At 49.4% G+C, this 15,752-nt stretch overlaps 1 protein-coding gene across 1 annotated transcript in view; it reads right to left on the minus strand.

Moving 5' to 3' along the window:
• Dlc1 (DLC1 Rho GTPase activating protein) overlaps positions 1-15,752 on the minus strand; it is a 334,097-nt gene that overhangs the window by 44,035 nt on the left and 274,310 nt on the right. The window lies entirely within an intron of this gene.

The following is a 15,752-nucleotide window of genomic DNA, read 5'->3' on the forward strand; positions in this document are numbered from 1 at the left end:
GCCGCCCCGCCCCCCGCCGGGCCCCGCCCACCCCAGCGCTCCACTCCTCGCCGCCCCGCCCCCCGCCGGGCCCCGCCCACCCCGGCGCTCCACTCCTCGCCGCCCCGCCCCCCGCCGGGCCCCGCCCACCACCGCACGACCCGCCCACTCCTCGCCGCCACGCCCCTCCCGCCTCGCCCACCGCCGTCTCCAGCCCCGCCCCCGCCGTCTCCAGCCCCGCCCCCGCCGTCTCCAGCCCCGCCCCCGCGCCGCCTCCGCCCCAGACTGGAATGCTTCCCGGGGCCGAGCGTCTGCGGCGGCCGCGCCCGCCCGTCGCCTGCCGCTGGCCTCGGGGCCCGGGCGGGACGCCGGAGTTTACTCGGTGGGGGGGCCTTGGCCCGGTGCCGAGACGCCGCGCACGCCCCCTGTCGCCGGTGACCCGGAGCACGTTTTGCCCCGGTGCTTCTGCCCTGTATTCCAGAGGGCTCCGCAGAAGCGCGGGCTGAGGGAGGGAGGGGTGGGGAAGAGGAGGGGGCCTGGTCCGCGATGGATGGGGTGGGGAGGGGTGGGGGTGGTGAGGAGGGGGCCGGGCCCCCAAGGGTGGGGAGGGAGGGGTGGGGGTGGGGAGGAGGGGCCGGGCCCCCATGGGTGGGGAGGGAGGGGTGGGGGTGAGGAGGTGGGGACGGGCCCCATGGGTGGGGAGGGAGGGGTGGGGGGTGGGGAGGAGGGGCCGGCCCCCATGGGTGGGGAGGGAGGGGTGGGGGTGGGGAGGAGGGGCCGGGCCCCATGGGTGGGGTGGGGTGGGGAGGGGGGTGAGGAGGTGGGGACGGGCCCCATGGGTGGGGAGGGAGGGGTGGGGGTGGGGAGGAGGGGCCGGGCCCCCATGGGTGGGGTGGGGTGGGGAGGGGGGTGAGGAGGTGGGGACGGGCCCCATGGGTGGGGAGGGAGGGGTGGGGGTGGGGAGGAGGGGCCGGGCCCCATGGGTGGGGTGGGGTGGGGAGGGGGGTGAGGAGGTGGGGACGGGCCCCATGGGTGGGGAGGGAGGGGTGGGGGGTGGTGAGGAGGGGGCCGGGCCCCCATGGGTGGGGAGGGAAGGGGGGTGCGGAGGGGCCGGGCCCCCAAGGGTGGGGAGGGAGGGGTGGGGGTGGGGAGGTGGGGGTGGGGAGGAGGGGCCGGCCCCCATGGGAGGGGTGGGGTGGGGAGGGGGGTGAGGAGGTGGGGCCGGGCCCCCATGGGTGGGGAGGGAGGGGTGGGGGTGGGGAGGAGGGGCCGGGCCCCCATGGGTGGGGAGGGGCGGGGCCGTTCTCCCGCCGCGCCAGGCCCGTGTGCGGAGCCGGAGCTGTGTCCCTGGGCGCCGGCCTGGTCTCCGCGATCGCACCCGGCCTCGTCTTCAACAAGAAGGCCTCAGCCCGAAGGCCACGCGCACTTCCGCCCGGGCGAGGGGGGCGGCGCGTGGGGCGTGCAGGGGCATGTCGGGGCGTGCAGGAGCGCGTGGGGTGTGTCGGGGCGCGTGTGGCCTGCAGGGGCGCGTGGGGCGTGCAGGGTCGTGTCGGGGCGTGCAGGAGCGCGTGGGGCCTTCAGGGGAGCGTGGGGCGCGTCGGGGCGCGTGGGGCGTGCAGGGTCGTGTCGGGGCGTGCAGGAGCGCGTGGGGTGTGTCGGGGCGCGTGGGGCGCGTCGGGGCGCGTGGGGCGTGCAGGGTCGTGTCGGGGCGTGCAGGAGCGCGTGGGGCCTGCAGGAGCGCGTGGGGCGTGTCGGGGCGCGTGGGGCGTGCAGGGTCGTGTCGGGGCGTGCAGGAGCGCGTGGGGTGTGTCGGGGCGCGTGTGGCCTGCAGGGGCGCGTGGGGCGTGCAGGGTCGTGTCGGGGCGTGCAGGAGCGCGTGGGGCGTGTCGGGCGCGTGGGGCGTGCAGGGTCGTGTCGGGGCGTGCAGGAGCGCGTGGGGCGTGTCGGGGCGCGTGGGGCGTGCAGGGTCGTGTCGGGGCGTGCAGGAGCGCGTGGGGCGTGTCGGGGCGCGTGTTTCCGTGGTGGAGACACAGGCACCCACTCGGGAGGACTTTGGCCCCGGAGGGCGCGTCCCATGGGGAAGCTTCCCACCCACAAGGACCGGTGGGGGAGGCTTATCAACCGGGTGCGGGGAAGAAGCGGGCGGACTTTGAACACCCATCCATAGCGGGACCCGAACCCCGGCCTCCTCCACCCCAGGCCTGTGAATACAGCACAGCGAGAGCCTGGAGCCCTGGCCTCCTAACGTCCCCACACCAGGATCTGGCCGTGGAGGGCACGCGCGCCCTTCCACAGCCACGGCGGAGGGCATGCGGGTAACCAAAGGCACGTCCGGCCTCTGCCCCAGGCAGCCCGCAGTCTGAGGGCGGTGCAAGAAGGGACTGGAGGCTCCGAGTTCAAACTCGGCCCCCAAAAGAAAGCACATCTCTTCTTCTGAGCGTCTCTCCCCAGGCACACCGATCTCTCGGGGGAAGTTTGTGATGGCTTCTGTTTCTACCAGGACATTTAGGGGTGCCTGTCCCTGAATGAAGTATTCTGGAATCTTCATCTCCGAGACACCCCGACCTCACAGTGTTCATCCTGGCCGAAGGCAGTGTGCTGGACTCCAGGCCTCAGCCCTTCTTGTAGTTCACTGCTGCTGCTGGTTCTGGCTCCCCTCATCTCATGACGGCTCTGGGGAGGTTCGTGCTGTAGGGCTTGCTCCTAATGTCACTTTCCTCTTGGGGATACCCTGGCTGGCATTCGGCTTTCACAGGTGTCTTCTTCTATTCTTTGGTCTACTGACAGAGCCTGTGACTAAGACCAGACTCTGATGTTCACGTGTTCAATTCTCGCCTCATGTAATAGTTGAAAATAGGGGTTAGGGAGCGGGACACTTACTAGTTTTGTGATGAACAGGTCATTTAGATCTGAAAACGTCTGCTTCTTTATCTTCCACAAAGGAGGTCTACACTCCTAGATGTGCAGGAGACTGAGATCCAACAATCTTGGTTCAAAGCCAGCTCCGGCAGTTTGTGACACACTCTCTCTCTCTCTCTCTCGCTCGCTCCCTTTTTAGAAAATATGCTTCAATACTTTATCTTTTCTTTGCATTTATAACAATTCACTTCAACAATCACAGAATCCTTTTCTTTTTGGGAGACTCTTATCTCCAATTAACCACCCCCCCAAAAAAATCAGAAGTGGATCTGCGACTTAGATTAGAAACATAGCCTAGTCAGTTGTAGAGCACTAGCCTTGAATAAAAAAGCTACAGGACAGGGCGCAGGCCTGAATTCAAGCCCCAGTATATGTAAAAAGAAAAAAAAAAAAGATGTCTAATGTGTTACGCTCTTGGGGTTTTGATGAGGCTTGGATAATAATACTGCACGTGAGCACTGAGGACATGGTAAGAGCTCAATACAGTTGGCTGTTACCGGTTCCAGGACCCCTTCCCAACTTCCTCCCACACCAACATGCCCAAGTGTCTCACACAAAGTGGCATATGTGCCTATGACTTCGGCACATCCTCTAGATCAGTTATAGCATGGAATCCAGTACAAATGCGAGGTGAGGAGGCATTGCCCTGGACACTGTAGGGAACAGTCACACAAGTCTACATATTCCAGCACAGATACAAACAGATTTCCCCCAAATATTTCCCATCAGTGGTTGAGTGGGTTGAGCGGGCTGCCGCACCTAAGAAGACCCGATTGTCTCATTAAATGGGCACATCAAAGAAGAGCATGAGACTCCCACTTAACAAAGACCCGGGAGGAGGGCCAGCGGTGGTGGTGCATGACTAGAATCTCAGCTACTCAGCAGGTGGAGGGAGGAAGATCTCAGCTAAAGAGACTAGAGCTGTGGCTCACGAGCTAGAGTACTCGTCTAGCAAGAACAAGGCTCTGAGTTCCAACCCCAGTGTGTACACACACACACACACACACACACACAATATATAAAGCAAGAACTTGACTTTAATTTTCTTGAAGAAGCCTTTACAACGTGGAGGAAGAAAGGAATGGGAAAATCACTAAGCATGTGGCTAAAGAGCGACATCAGCTGGATGGAAGAGGGTCCCCAGAATCCACTCAAGCTTCCTTTCATCACCTTGGCTTTCATCTGTCTGTCATAAGCATCTGCCTGTACACTGCGTTGTTCACCCCATCCACTTTAACTGTGATCTTGATATTAAAACTCTGACACATTACTATTGCATTGGATCTCATTTTCCCTCCAGCAATCAGATTCCTCTGAAAGCTCTCAATACACAAGAAAAAGGATCCATCCTACATGATGTTTGCTTTTGGGTTAGTTTCACCCATTATTTGTTCTCAGTGGCAGACTGAAAACAACACTAATCAAAACGACTTGACACAGGACTGTCCGGTTCTTCTCCTCAGCTGGGTGTCAGCTGTCCGGAAGTTACTCACAGAGGCATCTTGGCCCTCTCTAAATTGTTTTTTTTTTTTTTCTTCCACGTGAACCATTGGTATTGCCAAAGAATAAAAAAATCCCACAGCTGATTCCTAAACCAAGATACAGGAAGGACGAGTGGCCGAGAGGACTACCTGTTCACTGCTCTTTGGGTTCATATTCTATTAACCATGGGAATTAGATAGTATTATTATTGTTATAACACACCTTCTTGCCTTTTCCCATCCTCTTTTTTTTTTTTTTTTGGCCAGTCCTGGGGCTTGGACTCAGGGCCTGGGCACTGTCCTTGAGCTTCTTTTTGCTCAAGGCTAGCACTCTGCCACTTGAGCCATAGCACCACTTCCGGCTTTTTCAATGTATGTGGTGCTGAGGAATCGAACCCAGGGCTTCATGTATATGGGACGAGCACTTTACCACTAGGTCATATTCCCAGCCCCTTTTCCCATCCTCTTGTGCTCCCCCCCTCCCCATACCATAATGCGTTAAAACAAATAAGGAACCTCTCTAAGAGTGTAGCTGTCAGCCACAATGCTTGTGAACACAACCTCAGTGTGTTGGGTTTGACATTTTTTTTAACCCCTTACCTTTCTACTCCTTCTGCTCTCTTCCCTTTCTTCCCTTCTCCTTTTTTTTTAGTTGGGGGTGAAGGTGGTATTGGGGATCAACACGCTGGCCTTTCACACACCTGGCAAACTCTCTACCATTAGGCTACAAGATCAGTTCTAGTTGTATATTTTGTAACAAAGTTCCCAAGTTTTAGATGCTGGAAACCAATTTAAAAATTCTAACCACATTCCAAGTAATTTCAACTTGGGGCAGTGAGTTCAAACCTCTACCCCAGTGACAGGAGCCAGGCAATGGCTCTGGAAACTTCTTTGACTCTCCTGGGAACCAAAAGAGTCCTCTGTGCTTGGAAAATGTTGTAATATAATTTATGTTCAATGGAACATTGTGAAATTACTAGGGAAAATAATTTTGATTTGTAATACTCAAAGGAAATATGACACAGAAAAAAGGCCAGAAAATAATGTTAAACAGTTTTCAATTAAGGAATATAATTCTGTTTGTAACTGAATGAGTCTCTTTAAAGCATTCATTTACTTTGAAGATTCAGTAACCCCCAGTCCCTTCTTCCCGTTTCTTTACCAGAACAACTGTTCGGCCTTTCTGGAAGCTTTCTGGAAGCTTTTCCAAACGCAAGGGCAGAGGATGTAGAGAAAGAGGAGCAAACATGGAAGCCGTGGAATAAATCCAGCCCCTCCTAATCTTACCTGGAGTAACTGTCTTGTTCGGTTTGATCTTTTATTATTACGCTTTTCAAGAACTCAAATTCAAAATCCTACTGGTGTTTTGAGTAGAGTCGGCTACTGCATAAATATGATAAATATCTGATAGATGTTTTCTTTTTAGATACTACCTTAAACTCCACATAGGAGCGAAGTGCTTTCATCATTTAAACAAATATTGATTAAGCCCAAGAAAAGGACTCACACTGGGTGGAGCAAAACAAACACGAAGACTGGGCTTACAAAGCAAAGCTCTTGGGCAGAGCGTAAGACAGGGAGCGTGGAAGGGTTGAGCGCAGGGAATTCCCCATTGCAGTACATATATATATATTTTTTCCCCCCAGGCATGAGGTTTGAACTCTGGGCCTGGGCGCTGTCCCTGAGCTCTTCAGCTCAAAGCTGGAGTTCTGCCCTTGAGCAACAGTGCCACTTCTGGTTTTCTGGTGGTTAATTGGGGATTAGAGTCTCATGGACTTTCTTGCCCAGGCTGGCTTTGAACCATGATCCTCAGATCTCGGCCTCCTGAGTAGCTAGGATTACAGGCGTGAGCCACCAGTGCCCAGCTATATTTATCATTTTTACAGTAGAATTTTCTTAGGAATCTAGTTTTTCTAAAGGCTTAGGCAGGGGATTAGCACAGGCCTTACTAAAAATACAGAGAAGACAAGACCCAATACCCAGGAGTGCAGGCACCCAGTCATTTATCCTACCGCACCCCTAACTTTCACTTGATTTTTGCCAATGAATTTTCATGCGGCTTCTGACTATCTGAAGACCAAACAAGTAGAATGTAAAAAAAAATCATTTTTGAGTCCATGAAGCCAATTAATGTGCTTCGCTCACTGAATTAAGCATCTAAGTATATGTTTTGATTCTTTGTCACTTCTGCTATTAGCCTCCGTTTTCATAGTTCTTTTTGAGTAGTAGGTGGATGATGGACAATGATATTTTACTTATTCTTTTTCACTATTAACTAGAAATTTTCTTTAGTAGTATTCATATGGTTTTGAATCCAGAAAGGCTAAGAGACACATCAATTAACAAACAAGGTTTTAGAGTCCTTTTGTGTATGTGGAGAGAGAGAGAGAGAGAGAGACAGACAGAGAGAGAGACAGAGAGAGAGACAGAGAGACAAAGACAGAGAGAAGAGGCGCTTCGGCATTGTATCCTTGTGATTCTCTCCTAAGACTATTCTCTTTTGGTCTCCCTGTAAGTGGGTATCTAGAATCCTGTTTAATCTCTTAGCTTTTTGCCTCAAGGCTGGTGCTCTAGTATTTGAGCCACACCTCTGCCAGCTATTTGTTAGTTAATTAAAGATCAGAGTTTCATGGACTTTACTTACCTGGCTGGCTTTGAACTTCCCTCCTCAGGTCTCAGCCACCTGAGTAGCTAGGATTACAGGTGTGCATGTGTGAGCCACAGAGACCCTTCTTGCTTTATTTTTAATGATAAATTTCACTGTGTAATCAAACATGATTCTATCAAAAGATCCCCTGTGTACAGTGAGACATCTATAGGAATCTGCTGCAGGAGCTAAGTTAAAGACCCAGATGAATTGTTTCTTTTATTAGTATTATTTTATTATTTAGATAAAAAGTGTTTGATGGTTGATTACTTGTTTGGTATCTTTCTCAATAGGAAGACAAATTAATGGTTAGCAACTAGGTACTTTTTCATTCCAGTTAGGGTTTTAATTTTCTGTCATATGTATTCTTCACTTTTTAATCTAACAGTTATTTTTATTAAATTATGCAGGCCAAAAAATTGCCAAAGTCTTTTCCTGCTGGTGTGCTGAACAACTGTGCTTTAAATCCCAGACCACCTTGTTCTATTAGATTTCTTGTTCTACATGTTTTATGTAAAGACGCTTACCATTTTTCCTTAGAAATGGCATACAATGTCTTGCTAGGTTCTCTGCTTGCTTTTTTCCTCCTCTGCTTTCATTTTTAAAATTGTTATTGTAAAGGTGATATACAGTGGGGTTACGGTGATAAGTCAGATACAGAGTACATTTCTTTGGCTTGCCAAGTTTCCGCAAGTGTGACCTATACCTCCTAACAAATGAACCTGGGAAGATCCATATGTCTTTCAAGAACTCAGTACAAGGTTAAAAATGCCTATTTTCAGCCTTTCACGTTGTAGACAAAAGCTATTTTGAACTTTTCCTAGTTACCCCTGAGCCCTGACTTGGAACATCAATGTTCTGCTATCAGTCAGGCGCCTCTGCACAATAAAATTGCCAAGTAAAATTTCCAACGTTACATGAAGATCGGTCCTGAGTTTGTTTCAGTATGGATATGGTTTATATTTCTTTGAGCCATCATGTGTTGTTCTATATGTTGAAAAAGCAAGGATGCTGAAAGGTAAGTCTGGGAAATTGCTTGAAAAAATAATGAAAAATAATTTCAAAAGTCCCCTCTTCTGGCTGCTGATTACAACATGCTGGGCCACTACCCTGTCCTTTCTATTATTATTATTATCATTATTTTTTGCCAGTCCTGGGCCTTGAACTCAGAGCCTGAGCACTGTCCCTGGCTTCTCTTTGCTCAAGGCTAGCACTCTACCACTTGAGCCACAGTGCCACTTCTGGCCATTTTCTGTATATGTGGTGCTGGGGAATTGAACCCAGGGCTTCAAGTATACGAGGCAAGCGCTCTTGCCACTAGGCCATATCCCCAGCCCCCCCCCCCCGTCCTTTCTGGAAACCCCCACACCGCTCCAGGTTATTAACTTACTTTAACAGTCAGCAAGAGAGCTGAGCTGCAACAGTCCAGCAAGGGGCTCTTCGCGTGTAACTAACTCACTCAATCATCTCTTGCTGACTCAGTTGAATTAAGCTGTATTTAGGGGAAACTGCAAGGCAACCAATTATACATGTCTAAAAACAGACCCGGCCGGCTCCGGGTGTCTCATGTCGAAAATCCTAGCTACTGGAGAGGCTGGGCTCTGAGAAACGAGGTCAAAGCCAGGCAGGAAGGTCCATGAGAATCTTACCTCTAATTAGCCACCAAGAGGCTGGGAGTGGGCTTGGCTCACGTGGCAGGGTGCTAACCTTGATTGCAAAAGCTAAGCGAAAGTGCTCAAGCTCTGAGTTCAGTCCCAATTAGCAGTGCGCCTGCACACGAGTGTACCCATGCAGACACACACACATGCACTCACACACACACAAAGATCTGGGAAGAAGACTCACGATTTGTGAAAGGCTGACATTGGGGGATTTAGTTCTTTTGCCTATTCTGGTATTCAATAAATATTTCCATCCTGATCACTGCCATGATGTTCATAGTTAACAGAACAAACATAACAAAGGTAAAGAATAAGGCAAAAAAAATGTGGAAGGACATAAAATAAAATAAGTAAAAATATAAATAAAATTAAGAAGCCCGCTACATTTCATAACCGAGGTCTTCAGATGTACTACTACCCTCTAACAAAAATAACAATAAAAGTCTTCCTACATACTGTTTACTGGAGCTCCATCAAAAATATTGTCTTATGGAAGGGTTGAAAGTAGAAGGTACAAAGAAGATACGCGGGCGCCACACGAAGGGAAAGAAAATGAGGATAGTTACATAACAGGAATAAAAAGCTTTAATTAAAAAGAGAGGGGCCATAAGCCACTACATAAACATCATTTAAGGCAACAGAGAATTTCTAAACCTCACTCAGTATGACTGGACACCTCGCAGTCATTGAAGGATCCAGGGAGAGCAACACTGGGGGGAAAGGCAAGCTTGCCTTCTCTCAGGGTGGGGGGGGGGTAGGAATATTCCTCCTTTCCTGCCTTGGCACCTACATGAGGACTTCGGCTTCTCTTGCCAGGGGATTCTGGGATTCTGGGATTCTGGGTCTGGACCAGGAGGTGCCGAGGCCTGCTCCTCCGGCCTCCAGCCTTGGGCTGAGAATTAGCTCTCCTCTTTTTTTTGTTTGCCAGTCCTGGGCCTTGGACTCAGGGCCTGAGCACTGTCCCTGGCTTCTTTTTGCTCAAGGCTAGCACTCTGCCACTTGAGCCATAGCGCCACTTCTGGCTTTTTCTGCGTATGTGGTGCTGAGGAATCGAACGCAGGGCTTCATGCCTGCAAGGCAAGCACTCTACTGCTAGGCCGTATTTCTGGCCAGCTCTCCTCCTTTTGAGGCCTATGAACTTGAGCTGAGTTAGACTATCAACCAGCTTTCCTTGTTCTCCAGATTGCAAATGGCATATTATGGAACTTTTCAATCTCCATAATTAAGTCATCCAATTCCAATATGAAATTCTATCTATCTATCTATCTATCTATCTATCTATCTATCTATCTATCTATCTATCTACCTACCTACCTACCTACCTACCTACCTACCTATTTCTCATGACATAGTAGAAATGTTTCCTATTGGGAGGATGAAATTTAAGTTATGGTTATGGAAAGGTTTATAATGATCTTTCAGTACAGAGAACGAGAGGGAAACGGAAGCCAGGGCCCTCGGTCTCAGCGCTGCAGGACAGTCCTGGTTGCTTCAACTTGACTGACCCTGGGTATTTCCCTGCTTCTAAATAATGCTTTCAAATCTGCATGCGACTTAGAAGGAATGAAGGAATGTGATGAATGCATTGAAATCTTTCTAGGCTGGGCACTCTAAATTGGGGCAAGATAAAGACAAAAGCTTCTGTTAGCATCTTCTAGAGTGTTGAAAATTAATCGGCTTGCGTTTATGAATTTTTCTTTCTTTGCTTGGTCTGGTGGTGTGCACAGCTGCATCCTAACCGTACCTTAGACGAAGGCTCCTTTCTCCTTGGCAGGCTGTCACAGCAGCTGAGCAGATCTGTTGTATCATTTAGATTTTCTTTCTTCCTTTTTTTATTTTCTCAGAAGTGAGTTTCTAAACAATACTGCTGGTCTCCTGGGCAAGTGAGGAATCTAACCCAAAACTCTGACCTAAATACATCTCCAGCAAAAATACTGAAAAACAACAACCAAAAGAAACTCCAACGGAGCCACTGCCAGCTTCCTTAAATTAGTGTGTGTGTGTGTGTGTGTGTGTGTGTGTTTCCTCTTTTCAAAATCAATTTAGTGCTTCTCTGTACTAACACCCTAGGGACCTACATTACTCTACATCGGGAGCTTTTATTCCCAATCTTAAATCTTAAAATGTAAGAAAATTCTTTCATAGCCACTATATTTCTTTAGTAGTGTTTGAAAGCTTATCCTGTTTTTTGAAGTAGACACAGCCTAAAGGTTTCCATTCGTTCTTCTCCACATCTACTTGACAGCGAGTACCTACTTGGCCAGTGGTAGGGCGACGGGTTGTAGGATACTAATTAGAAATACCTTGGGCCCCACCACACAGACCCAATCCCAGTCCTGTTAATCTGATGCAACTTCTCAATGTCCCAAGCTCCTTCTTTGTACTTTCTAGTTCAGGCTCCACCCCAGAATGAAGCTCTTGTTCTTAGCTTCTTCCTCCGGCTGTATATGAATTCTACTCTTTTCCTTTGATTTCTCTAAGATTCTTCACAAAACTTCTTCACAGAGAATTCTTCAGCCTCACTGATATTCTGGACATTAGTGAGCTCTTCACTTCCTATCTCCAGGACTTGCTCTGAAGCAGTCTTCTTTCCTGGGGCAAATGATAAGATTCAACTTCTTTTCTTGCTCCCCAGCCCTTTACCGAGGCAGTGCGCCACTCACTCTCTAGAAAAAAATGACAAATGATTTGTATTCTCCTTATCTGCCCCCCCATCTCAGTCTGGACGGCCGGATAGGGTTCTTCCCCTCCACACAGGTGCATCTGCATCTTCACTTCTAGACGGCCACAGACCACGTAGCTAGTTCTTGAGCTCTCTTTGATAGTCGATGGCCTTTCCTTCATCTTTGGAAAGGCAGAAGAATCCCGTGTCCGCCTCACTGCCAGTTGGAAGAGCATCTGCGGGCTCATAGGAAGGACTGAGGTGCGAACACGCTTCAGCTGCCATGGTTTGGATGTGACCAGAGGCTTCATACGCTAATAGTCCCTGAAGTCGTTCGACACTTGATTTTGGAAGCCTTGTTTGACTAAGTGTATTACTTTGAATCGAGAGAATGGAGAATACAATCTCTTCCCAAGCCATCTCTCAAGATCTCTCAACTCTGGGCCCATATTAAGTTAATCATTTGACTGTGAAGGGCTCGGTATTGGCCATAAAACCAGCACCACCTGACTGCCTTCAGTAGCGTGGAATACTATAGGTAGGAAAGGGATGGAGTGGGGGGAAAATGGACAGCTCTCTTGGGTAGCTTAACAGAAATGCGGCTGGGTGCCGCGGCTCATGCCCGTAAAGCTAGCCCCTTAGGAGCTTGGGGTCAGAGGGTGGCGGTTCGAAGCCAGCGGGGTGGGAGAGTCTGTGACACTCTTGTTTCCGCTAAACTACCAAAAACTGCTGGGTGTGGGCTGAGGTCAAGTGGTAGAGCAGTAGCCTTCGGATCTAAAAGAAGCTCAAGGCTCTGAGATTAGGCCCCAGGACTGCCCCCCCCGCCCCCCAAAAAAGAAAGACGGTTAAGAATTCTCACGAAGTGAAATTACCTTTGATGTTACCTCCACCTATTAAAGGTGTTTAAGAGGCAAGGCCGTGCTGCAGTGCCCCGGCTGGCCCTGACATCCTGGCTTCACACGCTCTCCCCTGCTTCCACCGCTCAAATAGCTGCCACCGCAGACGCGCACGCCAGCAGCCAGCCACTTCCACCTCGTTTGCCATACACCGTCATCTGTTAGCAAAAGTTGGTGGAGTGCTTTCATTTAGAATTCATACAATGCCACGAAGGAGGAAAAAGCCAAACACAACCGACAGGGAAGAAACAAGTGGCTGGCCCGCCAGTTCACTTATTTCTTTAAAGATTTTTTTTTGCTCTTAATCACATTAGGCACTGATTGGGAAGATGGTAACGAATAAGAAGGGTTTCATTGTCTCTTTTTTGCCTTTGACTCCAGTACTCTCAATTACCCACTCCATTAGCGTTAACAAGGGGCCAGGGGAGGGCGAGGAGCGACCCTGATCATGTGACTCCCGGGCACAGACAGATATTGTGAGCCCCATGGCTGTAAACAGGGGCCTGGGATGGCTTTAATATCCCCTGAGACAGAAGCATGACAGATTAGGGGGGACTCCTTCCTCCTCAGGAAGCCAGGCCTCTGGCTATACTTTGTCTTTAACTCTGTCTTAGATCTTTATAAATACAAGTTCCCCCTGAACTTTAAAGGACCTATGCTTTTTAGCAACAGCTTCATGTGGGTGACACAAACGTTCAGCTAAAGGCTTCCAGCAAGAGGTCTCATTGAAGGGTGTGATTTCTTCAGATGCTTTTCTACAAACATTCATGTCCGGAACAGTACTGCAACAAAGGACTTTTTCACTGGCGAAAAGAATAGCCTTAACATGAACCTTTATAAGTAGTATTGAGCCTCAATTGTTTTCAAGAAGTGTAACAGTGTCTGATTGTAGTCAAGGTTTTTAGTTGGGAATCCTGGTTAAGAGGCATGTAAAAATGAAGCAGCAGGGATGGGCCCTAGTAACTGGAAAGATGGGCACTGCAATCGTCTGACGATGAGGTATCTGGGAACAATGAGTGAGAGGCAGGAGAATATAAGTCTTTCTAAAACATGGATTCAAATCTGAGGACAGCTGTGTGAAGAAAGAAGACTGGAAAAAAAACTGTCCATCTAAATGAAATACTAATAAATAGACCAATAGTCCATATCAAGGAAGGCTTGGGAAATACTCACATTTTATTTCATACTATACTATACTTTTAAAATTGTACTATCTGCCTTTACCATGGGTTAAGAATATTTTAAAAGAAAAAGGAAGTGATTTGTGTTTGTCTGTGTATTCTGAATAAATGCATTCACACCTAGCCCCAAAGAGCAGATCTCATGGGGGTTACTATAGTCCTGCCAAATAAAATAAGTGCTACTTATTGATGCACACATAATAAAGATCTTTAATAGTTTGGAGATGGAGATTAATGAAATCTAAGTAGATTTTTGTTTTATAAAACTGAAATATTTTTGAATAGACAATTCCTATTTCACCTTTAAATTCTGAGCTCTGAGGTTTTAGATGTCTTTTAAAGCGATGCACTCTATAGTTTTATTCTGAATGTTGCACTCTTCCTTTTTTTGACTTGAGGAAAGTGTTTTCTTATTCATTTGCTTAACAGCAAGGAGAATCCATGAAGCTACCCAGCGAAGATGTGGCTAGAACATTCACAGTTAATCATCTGTAGGGCTGTCTGCGTGGCTCAAGTGGTAAACGGTCTGTCTAGGAAGCACAAGACTCTGAAATCAAACCTTAGTACTGCCGAAAGCATAAAATAAGAAGTAATACATTTAAAAATGTCAGGCACTGGTGGCTCCGACCGCTACTCAGGAGCCTGGATCTGAGGGTGAGAGTTTGATGGAGTTGGAGGTGTGGCTCAAAGTGGTAGAGCACTAACCTTGGGAGAAAAAGCTGAGGGAGACTATGAGGCCCTGATTCAAGCCCCAGTACTAGCATACACACACACGCACACATGTGCACACACGCACACACACGCATGCACACACAGAAAGAAAGAAAAGAAGGAAGGATGAAAGACTCTAAGTGACACTCCTGTTGTATCGGAAATGAGCTTTGATGAATACTACTACGAGGATGGTGGCTGACTACTCTCTCTTCACTGCAAGTTGTGTTCTACAACTCTGTCCAACCCTTGCAGCCATGGCAAAGGCACGCCAAGGCCGCCGAGGATACGGAAGGCCGCTTCCCTCCGGATCTGTCCCGCAGGGTCAAGTGCCTGCAAGGTGACCAGGCTGGCGCGTTCCGGGTGCGCTGGTCACAGGTCGGCGCTCCCTCGGCCTGCCAGTGCTCCCCGGGGGCAGGGGCCACCAGGAGGAAAGTCCCCACAGCCTGGATGAACCCTGGGAAGCTCTCGACCGGCGTCCTGGGTGGGCTGGGTCTCCGCGCGGTTCCCTTCCCGCCCTTCCAGGGCGTACGCAGAGTTGTCGGTTAGGAGAAGGAAAGGGTGGGCTTCCACATTCATAAACTCTCGCACTAGAGGTTATAGGAAGTTCAAGTGTCCTGGGATCGGATCCAGCTCGAGAGGGCGGCGGAGGGAGTCAGGGCTGGGCAGCCATTCCGGGTGCTCTTCCCTTTAAAGGGGGGGGGGGGCTCCCACAGAATGCAAGTGAGAAGACACGTTCCCGACGGAAAGGAGAGGTGCTTTGTACTGCCTTTGTAAAAGAACTCTCTGTCTGTCTGTCTGTCTCTGTCTGTCTCTGTCTGTCTGTCTGTCTGTCTGTCTCTCTCTCTTGCAGGTATGATGACACAGCTCTAACACTAGGATTAACTACAGAGACTGGAACCCATGATTCTTAGACAGGAAGTATAAACAATTTTGCGGATTCTCTTCACTCAGACCCTGGAGACGGATTCACCAGGGTCTCAGTGGAACTTGTGTGTCACATTGACCCTGTAAGCTTAATGACCTACATCACCTGAGTTTGGGACTTACTTCTTTTTCTTCTTCTTTTTTTTTTTTTTGTTCAAGACTAGCACTCTACCACTTGAGCCACAGTGCCACTTCTGGCTTTTTCTGTGTATGTGGTGCTGAGGAATTGAACCCAGGGCTTCATGCATGCTAGGCAAGCACTCTACCAGTAGGCCAAACTCCTGGCCCTGGGTGCTTACTTCTTAGTACCACAATTTACAAAGAAAATCAGTTACTCAATGAGACTATCTTCCCCCCTTTTTGGTATTAAGGATCAAGTCTGAAGCCTCTAAGATATTAAAATTTTTAAGAATCTTCCATAGTAAAATGGGGGGAAAAATCTCAAATGCAACCTGAAGAAGTAGGTTGAGAGGGAGTTTGAAATGAGGAGAGTCTAGGAGAAGAATATCCACCATCAAGAAGCACATTTGCAGCCAGACGCTGGTGGCTCAGGCCTGTCATCCTAGCTACTCAGGAGGCTGAGATCTGAGGATGGCCGTTTGAAGCCCGCCTTTATCTCCCATCAACTACACAGAAAAAGCCGGAAGCGGCGCTGTGGCTCAATTGGCAGGGTGCTAGCCTTGAGCAA

This window comes from Perognathus longimembris, chromosome 21 (genome assembly GCF_023159225.1).
Source record: "Perognathus longimembris pacificus isolate PPM17 chromosome 21, ASM2315922v1, whole genome shotgun sequence".
Classification (NCBI taxonomy): Eukaryota; Metazoa; Chordata; class Mammalia; order Rodentia; family Heteromyidae; genus Perognathus; species Perognathus longimembris.